The 15322-nt window shown below is 54.8% G+C and overlaps 1 protein-coding gene across 3 annotated transcripts in view; it reads right to left on the minus strand.

Annotated features, from left to right (window-relative positions):
• The window catches only part of SDK2 (sidekick cell adhesion molecule 2), a 277315-nt gene that overhangs the window by 204574 nt on the left and 57419 nt on the right, over positions 1 to 15322 (minus strand). The window contains exon 1 of one of the 3 annotated variants that reach the window (XM_070483543.1): positions 13342 to 13462. The exons of the other annotated variants lie outside the window; for them this stretch is intronic. The gene's annotated coding sequence lies outside the window, so the exon portion shown is untranslated. Of the gene's footprint in view, positions 1 to 13341; positions 13463 to 15322 lie in introns of those variants that run through there. 3 annotated transcript variants of the gene reach the window in all.

The raw sequence follows: 15322 nt of genomic DNA on the forward strand, positions 1-15322 counted from the left end.
ACGGGGCAGAGGGACCCCAACAAGAAGACAGCACGCCACCAGAGCTCACACACTGACTGTGTGACTCTGGGAAAATTACTTAACATCTCTGAGCCTTGGATTGTCTCACTGGGAATGTAGAGATGATAGTGACACATATAAAATAGAGTGGCTCTGAGGACTAAATGGGATAATGTATGTCAAACGGCTGGCATGGTGTCTGGCATGGAGCAAGGAGTCAAGAAACAGAATATAGGATAAACTAGTCTAGCAGTAATATAACACAATACAATACAAGATAAGCTATATTACATTACAACGGGTATTACAATTCTTTGTGGGCTCTTGAGATGGGGAGCTTTCTGCTGACATGGCAGACAGAGATGTGATTGGGACAGACATGCAGGTGAGAGCGCCAAGCCCTGAGCAAGAATGCAGGACGGTGTGGGGGGTGGGTGCCTGCCATGAGCCAGCACCCCCCATGCCTCCCCTGCCCTCCCCTCCTTCCCCTTTCTCTACAACAAACTACACTTCCGTGCGGCTGCTTCCCGGCTCAAGAAGGCCAGGTGGGCAGACTCCGTGTCCAGGTGGGCAGGAAGGGTCAGCCCCTCCCTCTCTCTGTCCACACCCTCCTGTCCTAGCGGGGACAAGGGCCCCTAAGTGTCTGTGCCCAGGGCAATGTTGCCACAAAGACCTTGCCAAGCTAGGACAGGAGAGCGGGGATGACAACTCAAGCCTTTGAGTGGCGGGCCTGACCTCCTGAAGGTGGGTACCACCACTCCCCGTGGCCCCTTCCCAAGCCTCTCCTCTCGTTTGGTCATCACGGAGGCTTGGGCTCCTCCAGGCTGTCGTGCAGGGGAGGCGGTCTGCACCTGGAATCTTGCCTTGGCCCCACCTGGAGAGGCAGTGTAACATGGAGACCAGCGCACGGGTTCCGGACGCACACAGAGCCGGTTTGAATCCCGCCTTGAGCAAACTGCCGACGCCTTCAAGTCCGAGTGTCCTCCACCAGGACCACTACCCCAAATCATGAGAATGAGCTACAGACAGGAGTCAGAAGGATATTTACTAACCAGAGCACGGGCTGCTCGAATGGAATGGCGCGGGGCTGTGGGGTTCACTCTCTCCTTGTCGGAACACAGAGGGTTCCGGAGATGTCAGCACAGCAGTGACTGACTCGCCGTGCAAAGACACAACTTCAGGATCCAAACCTCCAGCACATTGATGGGGGACCCTGGGGAGCCATGCGCCCCGCTTGCAGGGTCCTGGGGAAGTTGGCTAGGATCTCGGGGCACACATGCCGCCCGTGCAGACTGCTGGTCCAGAGATGCTGGCTCCACCTCGGCACCAGCTCTGACTCAGGAACACATACCAGTGGATGGCTCGGGGCCAACGCTCCCTGGCCAGCAAGGACGTGTCATGGAGCTAGGACACCCTTCGAGGCCAGGAAGTGGGGCATGTGGGATGGTGATGGTGACGACATGCCAGGCTGGCGGACCCCCTCCCCGCACTGCCCACAGGTACAGGAAAGAGCGGGGACTCCGCCTTCCTCCTGCTCACTCTGCCCAGCCTCTGGGGACCCGGCGAGCTCTCCACCCCAGACTCCCACGGCCTGGGCACTTCCAGCCGCCCCAGATCGGGCCAAGGGTGGGGCTACGGGAGCTATTTTGGGCCTGGAAAGAGAGCTGTGGTGGGCGTGAGAGGGAGGCAATGACAGGGTTGGCAGGGCTGGGCCCCCCTCCACCTGGCCCGCTTCCACCCACAGACCCACCCCTGCCCGCGGTCAGCACTCAGTCTGGCCTCCCCCACAGATGATGAGGTCGAGGGGAAATCGGGAGGTAGAGGAGAGAGACCACGACAGGGACTGGGGTGGGGAGAGGAGCCGTCAACACAGAGCCTGGGAGGTCCCCAAACGGTGAGGTGGCTGCGAGAAGTAGCCAAGAAGACACAATTCTCTGGGCTGCTCGGAGAAGGAGCAGTTGGCTTCCTTCTTCAGACCATACTGTGTGGTTGTCATCCTGGGCACTAGAGTGCATGTCACAGGGCTCATTCGGGAGCACTCGGGATCACTGTGCCACAGGGACCTTCTTCCTCTCTGTGGCTCAGGGACAGACTCCAGGGGCTAAGAGGTTGGACAAGGAGCAAGTGGCCTGAGGTGTGAGAGCCAGAGGGCCTCCTGGGGATTGTCAAGACCCCTCGGCTGGCTTCCCCTGGAAAGATCTCTCTGCTCTCAAGGACTCTCTGTTCCAGGGCCGGGATCAGGGTGGGGAGAGTGAGGCATTGGGTACCAACGATCTTAGTCATCAAGGTCAATAATACTTTGATGCCACATTTCAAAAAATACAAATTAGTGTAAGAAATTCCATGATGAACAAAATAGCAAAATGTTCAATAAAGACGGGCTCTAAAAGGGCCGGGATGGGGGAGGCTTGTGAGCTGAGCCAGGCAAGGGCAGGGTCAGATCCTGCTTATATTGAACAGTCTGATATTTTGTTCACTGAAGAACTTTTGAGTTGATTTGGATTTTTAAAAATATTTCATTAAAAAGTGATTTATCTTGATTACTGAATTTTTGGGGCAGCCCCTCAATTTTGCACTCGAGGCAGGTGGAAATATGAGAGGACCACCACTACAGGGAGTCTGAAGGGAGCAAGAGGCCAGATGCTTCTCAAAGGAGAAGGAGAAGCCAGGGGGCAAGAAGCAGACAGGCAGGGAGGAGGGGCTGGAGAGACAGCCCGGGAGGGACAGAATGTAGCATGGAGGAGGGAGTAATAAAGAAAAATAGTCACCAAGACACACTGAGCAGTTTCCATGGGCCAAGGACTGCTGGAATGACGTGTCCACGTTCTATACACCTCATGCGTTTCATCCTCACAACAGCCTGAGGAGGTGGGTTCATTTACTGTCCCCATTTTGCAGATGTGAAAGTCGAGGCACAGAGAAGCACCTGAGGCCGCACAGCTGCGTTGAAGCTGGAGGACCAGCTCCGCTGGGACCTCAGCACTCTTACCATCTGGGAGGGAGAGAGGCAGGAGGCAAGGGAGGAGAGGCCTCTGCCCTGGTTCTCAGACCACGGCTGGCAGGAGGGCTGGGCAGGTGCCCGCCGCCCAGGAGGCTCATGGCTTCCAGCAAGGCTGGGTCGAGACAAAGCCGGTCACCGCCAACCTCACGTTGGACCAGAAATGTGCTCCCGCAGAAGCAACAGGCAAATCTGACTTTTATAAATCACATCGTATCTCCGCTATCTTGGGGGATTCATAGCTTAAAAAACATCTCTTAGGTCCCTTTGTAATTGCTCTCTAATATGACTCTCGGTTTGAAATCCATGAGCATCTTAGCCATGCAAGAGGGCCCTGTTCTAGATATACATTTTTTGGGGGGGAGGGGGAAAATAAAATCCCATTTCAAATGCCCTAGGTGAGTTTTCTTTTTCCTTCTTCTTTCTGACAGTAAATCTTTTTGTAAACTTTTTTTTGGCAGTTATCTTCTTTTACATTTTTCTGTAAATTCACACTTTGATCTCTTGCCTTTGCTTAGACCTGCACTGTCCCACGCAGCTGCCACTAGCCACATGTAGCTATTTAAAGTTTAACTTATTTTAAACGAAACAAAAATTCAGTTTCTCAGTCACACTGCCCACGTGTGGCTAGTGGCGACCATGTTGGGCCGAATCAGTTTCTGCTTGGAGGGAGGCACGTCTGCATTCTCTCCTGGGCCCGAGTCTTTGGACTACGTGGTCACGGTGAACAAGTGATTTAACCCATCCCCCTGGATGCACGTGTGACCCACAGAGGAGCCTGGCATCCTCCCGCCCCCTCCGCATGACCTTGAAAGACCCAACAGCTGGGCTGTGGGCTTCTGGTAAGGGGAGAGTGGCTGCTACCAGGCCAACCCCCTCCCACAGATGACAACGATAAACAACTGCCTGAAGGCATTGGAGGGGGACCCAAAATGGAGGGGCGTCAACATTCAGACAAGCAATGGCCCTGGGGGAGCTTCCCAGATTCGTGGGGTTTTGCTTGAGGGCAGGCTCCAGCCTCTGTGGTGGGGGGTGGACGGGACGGGTGGGGGGCGGGTAGCTAAAATCCAGATAGAAAACCCATCATCTTACTGGCCTAAAGAGCTCCAGGACAGAGTTTGGGGCAACCACAGCAGTTGGAAAGTGAGGATAGGAATCCCAGAAAGAAGCATTTGAAGAAAGAAGGGCTGAAAATCTCCCAAATTTGGAGAAAGATGAATTGTAGATTCAAGGTACTCAATGAATCTCAAGTAGGATAAACACAAAGAGTAAGACCTATGAACCCAACGACCCAGAGAAGCAGTGGCCGGCCCTCCTGCTTTACCTGAAAACCACTGGGCAACTGGGCCTACCAGCAGATGCTAGGTGCCTCTGCATACGTTTTCTTTTCTTTTTTTTTTTTTAAAGATTTTATTATTTCCTTTTTCTCCCCAAAGCCCCCCGGTACATAGTTGTATATTCTTCGTTGTGGGTTCTTCTAGTTGTGGCATGTGGGACGCTGCCTCAGCGTGGTCTGATGAGCAGTGCCGTGTCCGCGCCCAGGATTCGAACCAACGAAACACTGGGCTGCCTGCAGCGGAGCGTGCGAATTTAACCACTCGGCCACGGGGCCAGCCCCTGCATATGTTTTCTTAATTAACGTTCACAGTCACCTCCTGAAGAACCAGGAACGCTTGTCTCCATTTTGATTCACTTATTAGTTAATTTTTTAAAAACAGAAATCGACACTAAGGTTCAGAGATGTTGAACAACTCCCCTAAGATCACACAGTAAGTGGCGGAGCCAGGGTTGGAAGCCCATTTTCTTGCCTTTATATTAGCGCTTCTTAACCCTGGCTGCACACTGGAATCACATGTGTGGGGGGCTTTTTCAAAAACCATCCCCACCCCAGACGAATTAAACCAGAATCAGTGGGAGTTTGGTCTAGGCACTGGAAATTTTTAAAGCCCTCCCAGGTGATTTTAAGGTGCGGTGTGGGTTGACAACCCCTGTGGACACTGTGCTGCCATCTGGAAAATACCAGGCAAGGGGAGAGAGCTGCATGGATCCCGCTCACACTGGTGGGCGGGCAGCTGGAACCCTCAGTAAAGACCCTTGGAACAAAGCTCTAAGCCGAGACCCATCAGTCTGTAACCATCCACCCCTTGTCTTTTTCCAGATTTCTAGGAAGTGCACAGCCACCCCGCTCTCAGCTCTAGAAGATATGGGGCTAATAAAAGTGCTGAGGAGCCGCTCCACAGCAGGGCTTGAGTTATAGGGGCTGCAGCAGCGGACGCGGCACACTTTCTCTGGGTGAGGAACGAGCAGTAAGACCTTAGAGCCCTAAGTCTGCCAGGCTTTGGTGGGGGAAGGCAGAATGTCAGACAGCCCCCATTACTCTCCCATGGCCCCTTGGGACTGCCCTGCCGTCCTCGGGAGAAAGCGAGTCTGCACTGGGCAAGGCAGACACGGGGCTCGCGGGCCAGCCTTGCCATATCCACTCCCCTCCCTGCCACAGCTCACGCCCTGGCCTCCTAAACCTGGCCTGGCCTCAGGATTCTGTTCCCACCACTGCCTGCTCCCAGCCCAGGAACCACACAACCCACAGATCGTGAGCAAATTGTTCTATTTCCCCAAAGCCCAGCCCAGAATAGCTGCTTAATAAAGAGTCTCCGAATGCATGGGAGGGTGAATGAGGCAGGCTCCTACTGCTGTCTTGGTGGCTGGGTGAGCAGGTGGCTCGGCTTTGCCATCTGACAAGAGATTAGCCAAAAAAAGACAGTGAGACCTACTAAGCATCACTCTTATGATGGTGGTGTGAGGAGGATGATGACTGTGATGATGGTGATGGTGATGATGGTGATGGTGGTGGTGGTGATGATGACAGTGATGGTGATGATGGTGATGGTGGTGGTGGTGATGATGACAGTGATGGTGGTGGTGGTGACGATGACTGTGATGGTGGTGATGGTGATGACTGTGATGATGGTGATGGTGGTGGTGGTGATGATGACAGTGATGGTGATGATGGTGATGGTGGTGGTGGTGATGATGACAGTGATGGTGGTGGTGGTGACGATGACTGTGATGGTGGTGATGGTGATGACTGTGATGATGGTGATGGTGGTGGTGGTGATGATGACAGTGATGGTGATGATGGTGATGGTGATGATGGTGGTGATGATGGCAGTGGTGGTGCTGACTGATGATGGTGATGGTGGTGGTGGTAATGATGACTGTGATGGTGGTGATGGTGATGACTGTGATGATGGTGGTGGTGGTGGTGATGATAGTGGTGGTGGTGGTGATGATGGTGGTAGTGATGATGACTGTGACGGTGATGACGGTGGTAGTGGAGGTGGTGATGATGATGACGACAATGGCAATGTAGCAGCTACCCTCCACTGAGCACTTCCTACATGCTAGGCACTTACACACACTACCTCGCTGCATCCTCATAACCACCCCGCCAAGTGTGCTATTTTAGCTCCACTTTACAGACGGGGAAACTGAGGCTCTGAGGGGTAATATTGCTTGCTTGTGGCACAACTGAGCTCAAGGCCCGGTCTGTCTGTAATGCTGGAGCCCTTAGCAGTGGCCTGATCCTCTCATCCCCATGTTCCTCCCAATCCTCGCTGGACTGAATCAAATTCAATCTGAAATGATTCCCCTGATCCAGCTCAGGCCTCCAGCAACACAGCCAACCCCATGTGCTCTGTGCCCCCTTTGGGGTTCTTGATCTCGGGAGCTCCCCCACTCTGCCTGAGCTCATGGCCTGGAGTCAAGGGTGGCTATCGTAAGGCCCAGCATGGTCCCCAGCAGCCACCTGTGCTCAGGGAGCTCTGCGGCCCACCCAGGCCCATCCCTTGCTTATCGATCTGGGTCCCAGGGGAGATGCGGAGCCCAGCCCCGGCGGCCCCTCAGATGCTCCCCACAGCCTGTGTCTAATGACCGCAGAAAGCCATTACAGCTCACTTAGCTGTAAACAGCTCTCCACAGCACTCATGAGGGCCACGCAGGAGCGCAGAGAGCTCTCCTCTTAGAGCGAGGGAGTGTGTGAGCAGCTAGCGGGGGCTGCGCCTTCTTACTGGAAATGCGGCTTTCCGCCCGGCCCATCTTCCAGGAAAGGTGGGCCCTGCCCTCTCCACCCTCTCCGACCAGGGTCCCCCCTGCAGCATCGGTGGGGCATCCCCCAGCCCACTGTGGGTCAGGCAGAGCCCCAGCTGCTCCTGTGACAACACAGGCCAGGCTTTCCACTCCCAAGGCTGGCCTGACATCCAACGGGGAGGACAGCCAGACAGACAGACTCCCCTGGGGTGTGCCCGGTGCCCTGGAACTGGGCAGGTCCCGTACAGACTCCCTCCCTTCTATGGTGAAGACATTCCACCCATCGTTGGGAAAGACGTACGTTTCTGGGTCCTAAACTTCAGGCAGCCAAGACCTTGGATGCTGGGTCCTGATGTTCTCTTTCCTCCCAAATCAGACCTTTCAAACGGTCTTAGCCTTGATCCTAATAAAATCCTATACTGGTCCCAATAGCTAAAACAGAGCAAAGGCAGATGCCCTCCTCCAAATGGGGGTGAGAGCGGGGTTCCAAGGCCTGTTCGTTTCCCTGGCCCCTCACTGCCTGCTCTGCTCCATCCTTCACCCACCACGAGCGCTGCGGCACCTCTGTGAATTCTGGGCTCCTTGGGACACAGTCTAACAACCACCGACCCACCCCATATGCTGCTTTCTCTGCCTGGAGCACTGAAGCCCGCCCCCAACTCCCATTGCCCTCCGGCCCTCAAGGGCACCTCCTCCAGAGTCCCTCCATGCCACTCTGCCATGCTTGCTCTTACCACCCGGTTCTCGTCCTTCTTAGCACACGTCACACTTCCTAGTCACATTTTTATTTGAGTAGTTATTTGCTTACCATCTGCCTTCCTTGCTATTCTTTGAGCTCCACAGGGACAGGGATCATGTCAGTTTCATCTCCTTATCTCCAGCGTGAGCCTAGAGCTTGGTACACACTGGGCACAGTGAGTGACCCAAGCAGACGATGTCTGGCTTGCTTTAAAGTCTTCTGGAGAAGGGGTATCGACATCCTCCGGTCACTGACCTTCCCCATGTCTCCAATCTTCATGGCCAATATTTCTTCCATCTGGTTAGCTCCTATTCATCCTTCACCTTTCAGCTGAGACAGTCTCCCCCAGGGAAGCCTCCAGTCCATCAGACACCCAGCATACTCACTTGTAACAGCCCCCACTCATTTCTTCCTCCCTGGACTCTGAGCCCCTTGGGGGAGGCCAGGCGTTTCTAGCGTCAACACTTGCCTAGGGTCTGATGCAGGCATATGGAATGAATGAATGAATGTATGAGTGAGTGACTGCCAAATGGCCCTGCTGCTATGGGTCAGCACCATCTCTTCTGGGGGCTGATAACCTGGACACAGGATGGCCCCTCTCCATCCTCCAGCTTCCTCCCACTCAGATGCTCCTAGACGCCTTCCCAGTGCCCGAGCAAGGCTCTCCAGAGAACGTGTTCCAGGCTGACAGGGACTAGCCGGACAAGGGGAAGGGGGCACAGGAGGTGGCCAGGGTCTCTCTTATGACAAGACAGTGATCTGCCTAAGGAAGATGACAGAGGAGGCCCTGAGCTCTGAGCATCAGGGGCTGGGGGCCCAACTACCACATTCCCACCTCAGTCCTTCACCAGGATCAGGACACTGGTGCCCAACACCAGCAACCCCAGGGCCAGTGGGCCGGCCACATTTCTTGTCCTTCCCAATGTCCCAGAGGCCACTCTGGGTCACCCCTCCAACCTTATTGCCTCCCGAGTCTTCTCCATCTCAGGAATGGGCACCTCCACCATTCATCCAGCTGCTAGGACCCCAACCCCTGGGGTCATCTTTGAGTCTGACCTTTCTCTCACATCCAAGCCATCAGCTCAGTGCATCGTCCCAGCTCCACCTTCAACATGCGCCTAGGATCTGACCCCTTCTCACCACCCCACTGCCAGCAGCGTGCCCGGACCACCACCATCGCTGGCCTGGACCACCTCATTGGTGAGCCTGCTTTCTCTGCTCCCTGGGCATCATCCCATGTGGCACCCACAGGGATCAATTTAATGCATAAATCGGATCACGCTGCCGCCCTGCTTAAAGCCTCCAGTGACCCCTGCTCACGTGCCATGTAAAATCCACAGTCTGCACTGGGACCCGCAGGCCCACGTGGACTGGATACCGTCTCCAGTCACCCCTCCACATGGCCACACCGCCCCTCTGCTGCTCTCAGCACGTGCCATGCCTGGCCCTTTACCCGGGCCTTACTCTTGGGTGCCCTCCGCTCCTCCGGCTCTCCCAGGAGGAGAGAAATAATAATATTAATAATGAATTATTGATAATAAAAATTAACATTTTCATCTGGGCCACTGTCCGAATGTCACCTTTACACAGAGGCCCTCTCAGACCATCCCCAGCACAATGGCAACCCAGTGCCACCCCCACCCCACTGGCTTAGGTTTCCTCATGGGGCTGTCCCTTCATGACACTACCTCTCATGTCTCCGTACTTCCCTGTTCTCTGCTTCCCTAGAGAACGCAAGCTCCATGAAGGCAGGTGAAGGGGGTTGTCTGGTATGTTCCACTTCCGTATCCTCGGTGCCTAGAACAGTGCCTGGTTCACAGAAGGTGCTCAATATTTATGAAATGCATGAATGAGTATTTTAAAAATCAATTAGTTGACTAAATAACTAATTGATTGATCAGTCTTCCTTGGTCAAATTTGAGACGCCCGCTCAGATCACACCTGACATCACACACACACATACGTGCACACACATGGACACGTGCACACATGTGCATGCAAATATGTGCACACACAAGGGTAGACATGCACACACACACCAAACTGATGATCACCCTCCGCTTGCTGCCTCCTCTGCCATCTGCACCTTCAGCCCCCTGGGAGCCACCCAGATCAGGAGCCCTGCTTTTTCCTCTCCCTTTTTCCAGCAGCGACAACTTTGGGTTCTCACCCGAGTGAGTGTGTTGGAGGAGGGTGGTGTGGAGCTGTTACTCCAGGCCGACCCCTCCCCACCAGGCCCAGCTGGTGGCCAGGAGACAAAAGTCCCCATGAACACAGCGCCCCCTCCCGCCCTTCTGAGCCAGAGATGCACTGAGAGTGCCACCCTGGCTTCTTTAATGAACATTTGATGCCAGGGTGGACCCTCCGCCTCTCCACGTGACTCTAGACACTCTACCACCGCAGCTGGTGCTAGAAGAGCAGACACCCATGTTAATAATGACCCAAGTAAGACCTGAGCAAGAGGGCGAGTCCTCAGTCTTGAGAAGTCTGACTCTCCACTGGGAACCCAGCAGCACATCCTGAGAGGCGTCTGGGAGTGGAGGAAATACCCACAGACAGGAGTTCAAGGCCCACACCCGGCACAGCCCAGCCACAGGACTTGGGAAGCCACCTGTCCTCTGCTCAGGGTTTCAACGGGGGGCTAACCAAGAGATGGATCCTAGGCTCGGGTAATCCACATTGCTTGAGCTTCTGGAGTGGGAGGCTGGGTTCTATGGAGGCTTGGGAATCCAGGGGACATGCGTATCCTGGCTTTGCCCCTTATCCCTGGGGTGACAGGGCAGCCACTAAAGCCCTTTGAGCTGCAGGCTCCTCTACATACATGACACCTCCCTCTCGTGGTTGCTGCAAAGATCAGAGCAACTGCTGAGATCTGACTTGACCCGGGCCACACTGGTGGTCGACGGGTCTCCCCTCCTCACAGACTCTGCCTGTCCCGGCCGCCCCAGGGCTCTCAGAAGAAGTCACTCCAAACCAGGCACTTCATTCATTCAATCATTCATTGAGTATTTCCCAAACTCGTGCTGAGGGCCAGGCACTGTGCTAAGGCGTGAGAGGCGGGGCAGCGATGTGGATGAGGGCACGGATCCTGGAGTGCACCCGTATCAGGTGAAGTGCTGCCTCTTGCTAGTCATGTGACCTGGAGCAAAACAAGTAACCTCTCTGTGCCACGCCATATCATATGTGCAGAGCAGGGCGGACGTCACATTTACCACCCAAGGTCGCGGTGAGATTAAACGAGTTAACATGTGCAAAGCATTTAGGGTTGTGTCTGGCACTTGGTAAGTGCTGTCTGATTGCTGTCTTTGTAATTATGGAATTAAGGATGAGTAGACACCCTGTGCTTGCGGAGCTCAGCCCAGTGTGGGAGAAGAGCACACACCCAGCCAACTGCGAGTCAAGGGTTGGGGCTGGGAGACGAACAGAACAAGAGCAGGGCGTGGGTTCCCACGCGGAGGCGGGCTCTGCTCTGAGAGGCCGGGGGCTCTCGGGGGAGATGAGATAGACAGTGAAGAAGTCGACCCGAAGCCCGCGGTGAGCACCCCCACCAGGTGCCAGGTACCAGTGGGGAGCCGGAGGGAGGACCTCCACGGGATAAACGCCCTTCGCGGGGGTGAGGAAGTTTGCACCGGGGGCCACGGCAGGGCCACTGGGCCCCTAGTGAACAGAACCAAACGGCAGCAAAATTCCCGAGGACAAGGGGCCCCTGGGATGTCTGGGCGAAGCTGTTTGTGGAAAATGTAGGATGATGAGACCGAGAGCACTGGGGTTCCAGAGGGAAGGGGCGTGGCTGGGAGAGGAAAGGTGTCTTGAGGGAGAGCGAGGCAGGCAGGCCGGCTAGATGCAGGTGGGGTTCCCCGGGTGGGGTGAGAAAGCCAGGGGCCGTCTGGCTGGAACAGATGGTCACTTGCAAACATCATGGCCTTGGAAAATGCAACTTAATGTATTGCAAATAAAAAATCGGTACTTTTTAAAGGATCCTTGTGATCATAAATGTAGTACCTACCCCCGCCCAGGAGGGCTTCTAGAGAGGTCGCCGGCTCCAGTGTTCCTGAAAGCTCGGGCCTCTGCTGCTCTCTCAGAAGACAGGAAGGGCTGACACTGTGTGACATTGCTCAACCCTGCTGACCCCCAGGCCAGACTGGGCCGGTCTGGAGCGCTGGATCAGCCCAGGAGACCCAGGGCAGGAAAGGCTTCGGGGGGCAGAAGTTCAGGGATTGGGGGCTGGTGAGGTCTGCCCCATGTGTCCCCTCCAGAGGGCAGCTCCTGGCAGGGATTGCACTTGACCTCTATCCTCTGTCCAGGGACCTGGCCTCACTGGGACGGGTCTGAGTAACCCAGGAGGGGTCCACAGTACCAAGAGGGTGCCAGAATCCCTGCTCCTGTCATCCAGAAACAGTGTGGTCTGCTCATGCGAGAGCACTGTGCTAGGAGTCAGGAGACCCAGGTTGCAGTCTATGCCCTGGGCCACATTGCTGTGAGACTCTGAGCCACTGTCTACCCTCTCCGGACCACAGTTCCTCTGGGTGAACAGAAGAGGGTGGACATGATCACCAAGGTCCCTTCTGGCTCTGACACTCGAGGGCTCTGCTATGCCCTAGAGTGTCCAGGCAGCTCAGGGGTGCAAGCTTCCCGGGACCAGGTTCCTCCCCTCCCCCCTCCTTACCTCCCGGCGGGGCCACCAGCACCTGCAGATCTTCTCCACTCCCTGGCGGGACTTTGCCCAGCTGTCACTGACGGTGGCTTTTTACAGCCTGTGCCACAAACCCTTCAGCCTTAACTACCTCGCTCTGCTATCGCTGGCATCCTTGGAGTACCACTAATGTCACCCCATTAGCATCCCAGCCTTATGTGCAGTCCTGGGCTTCTGATGCAGTGGTGGCCCTGGTCCCACCTCCCTGGGCCCCATCCGAGCCCTGTCTGAGCCCTACCTGTGCTCCTGATGCCTTTCCCATAGCAGAGCATGCGGTGGGGATGCAGAAGGATGCAAGAGCACCATGCCCTCCATTGTCTCCCTTCCGGGGAGCACGCCCTCTACAACAGGCTCCAGCTTAGGGGACAGGACAAGGGGCTGTACGGAGGTGTGGACCACAAGGAGCTTTGGAACGACCCTCCTGAGAGGGTTCCTTGGAGCTGGAATCCAGGGCCAGAGATGGAGGGAGAGGAGTGGAGGAACCACGTTCACAAGTGCCGCTAGCTGTGGTTCAGGACTTTTCAGACCCTTATAAAAGTCTTCAGTTGAGTTCATCCAGAAGACGCTTAAATGTGATCTGTTGGCATTCAAGTCCCAGGACCTGGATCCCTCATCCGTATGTTCATTTACCCAACACACACACACCAAATACCCACCACATCCCAGGCTGGGCTGGCTGCCAGGGTCTCAAAGGCAAAAAGCTAGCCCAGCCCCTGCCCTCAAGAAGCTGTAAGTTAGTGGGGAAGAGAGGGGATCCCAGCTGGTGTGGAGACTGGAGGGTGGTGGTCCCCATCCCACAGGACGGCTTATCAAGGGGTCAGTTACCTCCAGGAGATCAGGGCGTCCCTCATTTTCACCAGTACCGGAGCCAGCCCTCCCCGAGAGAGGCAGGAAGGAGGGAGTGCTATGCGGCTCGGCAGCCAGCCTGCCTGGGCGTGAATCCTGGCTCCTCTCCTACTAGCTGGGTGGCACGGGGTAACTCCTTGATCTTCTTATGCCTCAGCTTCCTCATTTGTAAAACAGGGATAGTGGTCAGCAGGATAATGCCCCCAAAGATGTCCACGTCCTGATCCCCAGAACCTGTGAATACGTTACGTGGCATCACAAAGATGGAATTAAGGTTGCTAATCAGCTGACTTTAAAATAGGGAGATTATCCTGGATTATCCGGTGGGCCCAGTGCGATTACGAGGATCCCTAACTGTAGAAGAGGGAGGCAGAAGGAGAGTCAGTGTCAAAGCGATGAAGCGTGAGAAAGACCAGCCTGCCGGTGCTCGCTTTCAGATGAAAAGCAGGCGGCCTCTAGAAACAGGAGAGGCAAGGAAATGACTTCCCGCCTCAGGCCTCGAGCCCTAGGGACAGTATGATTTTAGCCCATGAGACCCATTTTGGACTTCTGACTTCCAAAACTATAAGATGATAAACTGTTGTTGTTACAGCAGCCACAGGAAACTAACACATCACAGTGGTACTGACCTTGTAATGCTGAGGCGATTAATGACTGAATGACACACAGCAAACGCATACCAGTGTCGGGGGTGACTATGTGGGGAATAGTGAGGGCAAGGCTCTGTGGGTCAGGCCTGGGTGGGGGGTGCTACTGGAGGCCGCAGAAGGTCCAGGAACACTTGGGACACTGGCACATCCAGGTGAAAGGGCCAGGGCCAGGGACTAGGGCCAACAGTACGTGGAGCTGAGCAGGCTGGAGCAAGTCGGGCGGGTACGGGTGGGCTCACTCTCCTCTGCCCAGCCATTAATGCTGGCCTGTCTCGTGGCCAGGCGAGGCCAGGTCCCCTTTCCATTCTGTGCCTTGCCCCTGGGTCATCGCAGCCTGCCCAGGCCCTGGACTTTCACTTCTCATCTCTGCCTGGTGTCTTCAAGGTACCTTGTAGTTACCGTGCCCCAAACCAAGCTCTCCCCCTCTTCCCACCTCCCTGCCATGTGCCCATCTTAGGCTTCCTCTCCAGCTGGGCTCCCTCAGGGGGTGGCACCCCCAGCTAGCCAGGTCAGTGGCGCAGGAGCCATCGCAATACCTCCCTAGGTCCTATTGATTCTGCCCCTTCTTGCTGGCCTTCTTCCATCTCTCTCCATCCCTGCTGCCGTGGCTCTGGCCCATGCTGTCACCATCTCTTGCCTGCCCCCTTCGAGACTCTCCTGCTCATTCCCCATATCCTCTTATAGTCCTTCAAGCCTGTGATGGTCCATTTTATGTGTCAACTTGACTGCATCCCAGGGTGTCCAGATTAAACATTATTTCTGGGTGTGTCTGTGAGAGCGTCTCCAGATGAGATTAGCGTTTGAATTGGTAACTCAGTAAAGTAGGTGACCCTCCCCAATGTGGGTGGGCATCATCCAATCTACAGAGCGCCTGATTGGAACAAAAAGGCAAAGGAGAGAGAAATTTGCCCGTTTTCTTCCTGTTCGCCTGCTGAGCTGGGACACTGGTCTTCTTCTTCCCTTGGACTGGCATTTACTCCATTGGCTCTCCTGGCTCTGAGACCTTCAAATTTGGACTCACAAATTTGGAATTACATCATTGGCCTTCCTGGGTCTCCAGCTTGCAGATAATAGATCATGGTACCTGTCAGCCTTCATAATCACATGAGCCAACTCCTTATAATATTTACATATATAGAGAAGGATATACATATATGATCTATCTATACATAGTCAGGTGCCGTATAACGACGATTTGGTCAACAACAGTGGATTGCAAATATGACAGTGGTCCCATAAGATTAGTACCATACAGCCTAGGTGTGTAGTAGGCTACACCATTTAGGTTTGTGTGAGTTCATTCTATGCTG

The sequence above is a fragment of the Equus asinus genome, chromosome 13 (genome assembly GCF_041296235.1).
Source record: "Equus asinus isolate D_3611 breed Donkey chromosome 13, EquAss-T2T_v2, whole genome shotgun sequence".
Classification (NCBI taxonomy): Eukaryota; Metazoa; Chordata; class Mammalia; order Perissodactyla; family Equidae; genus Equus; species Equus asinus.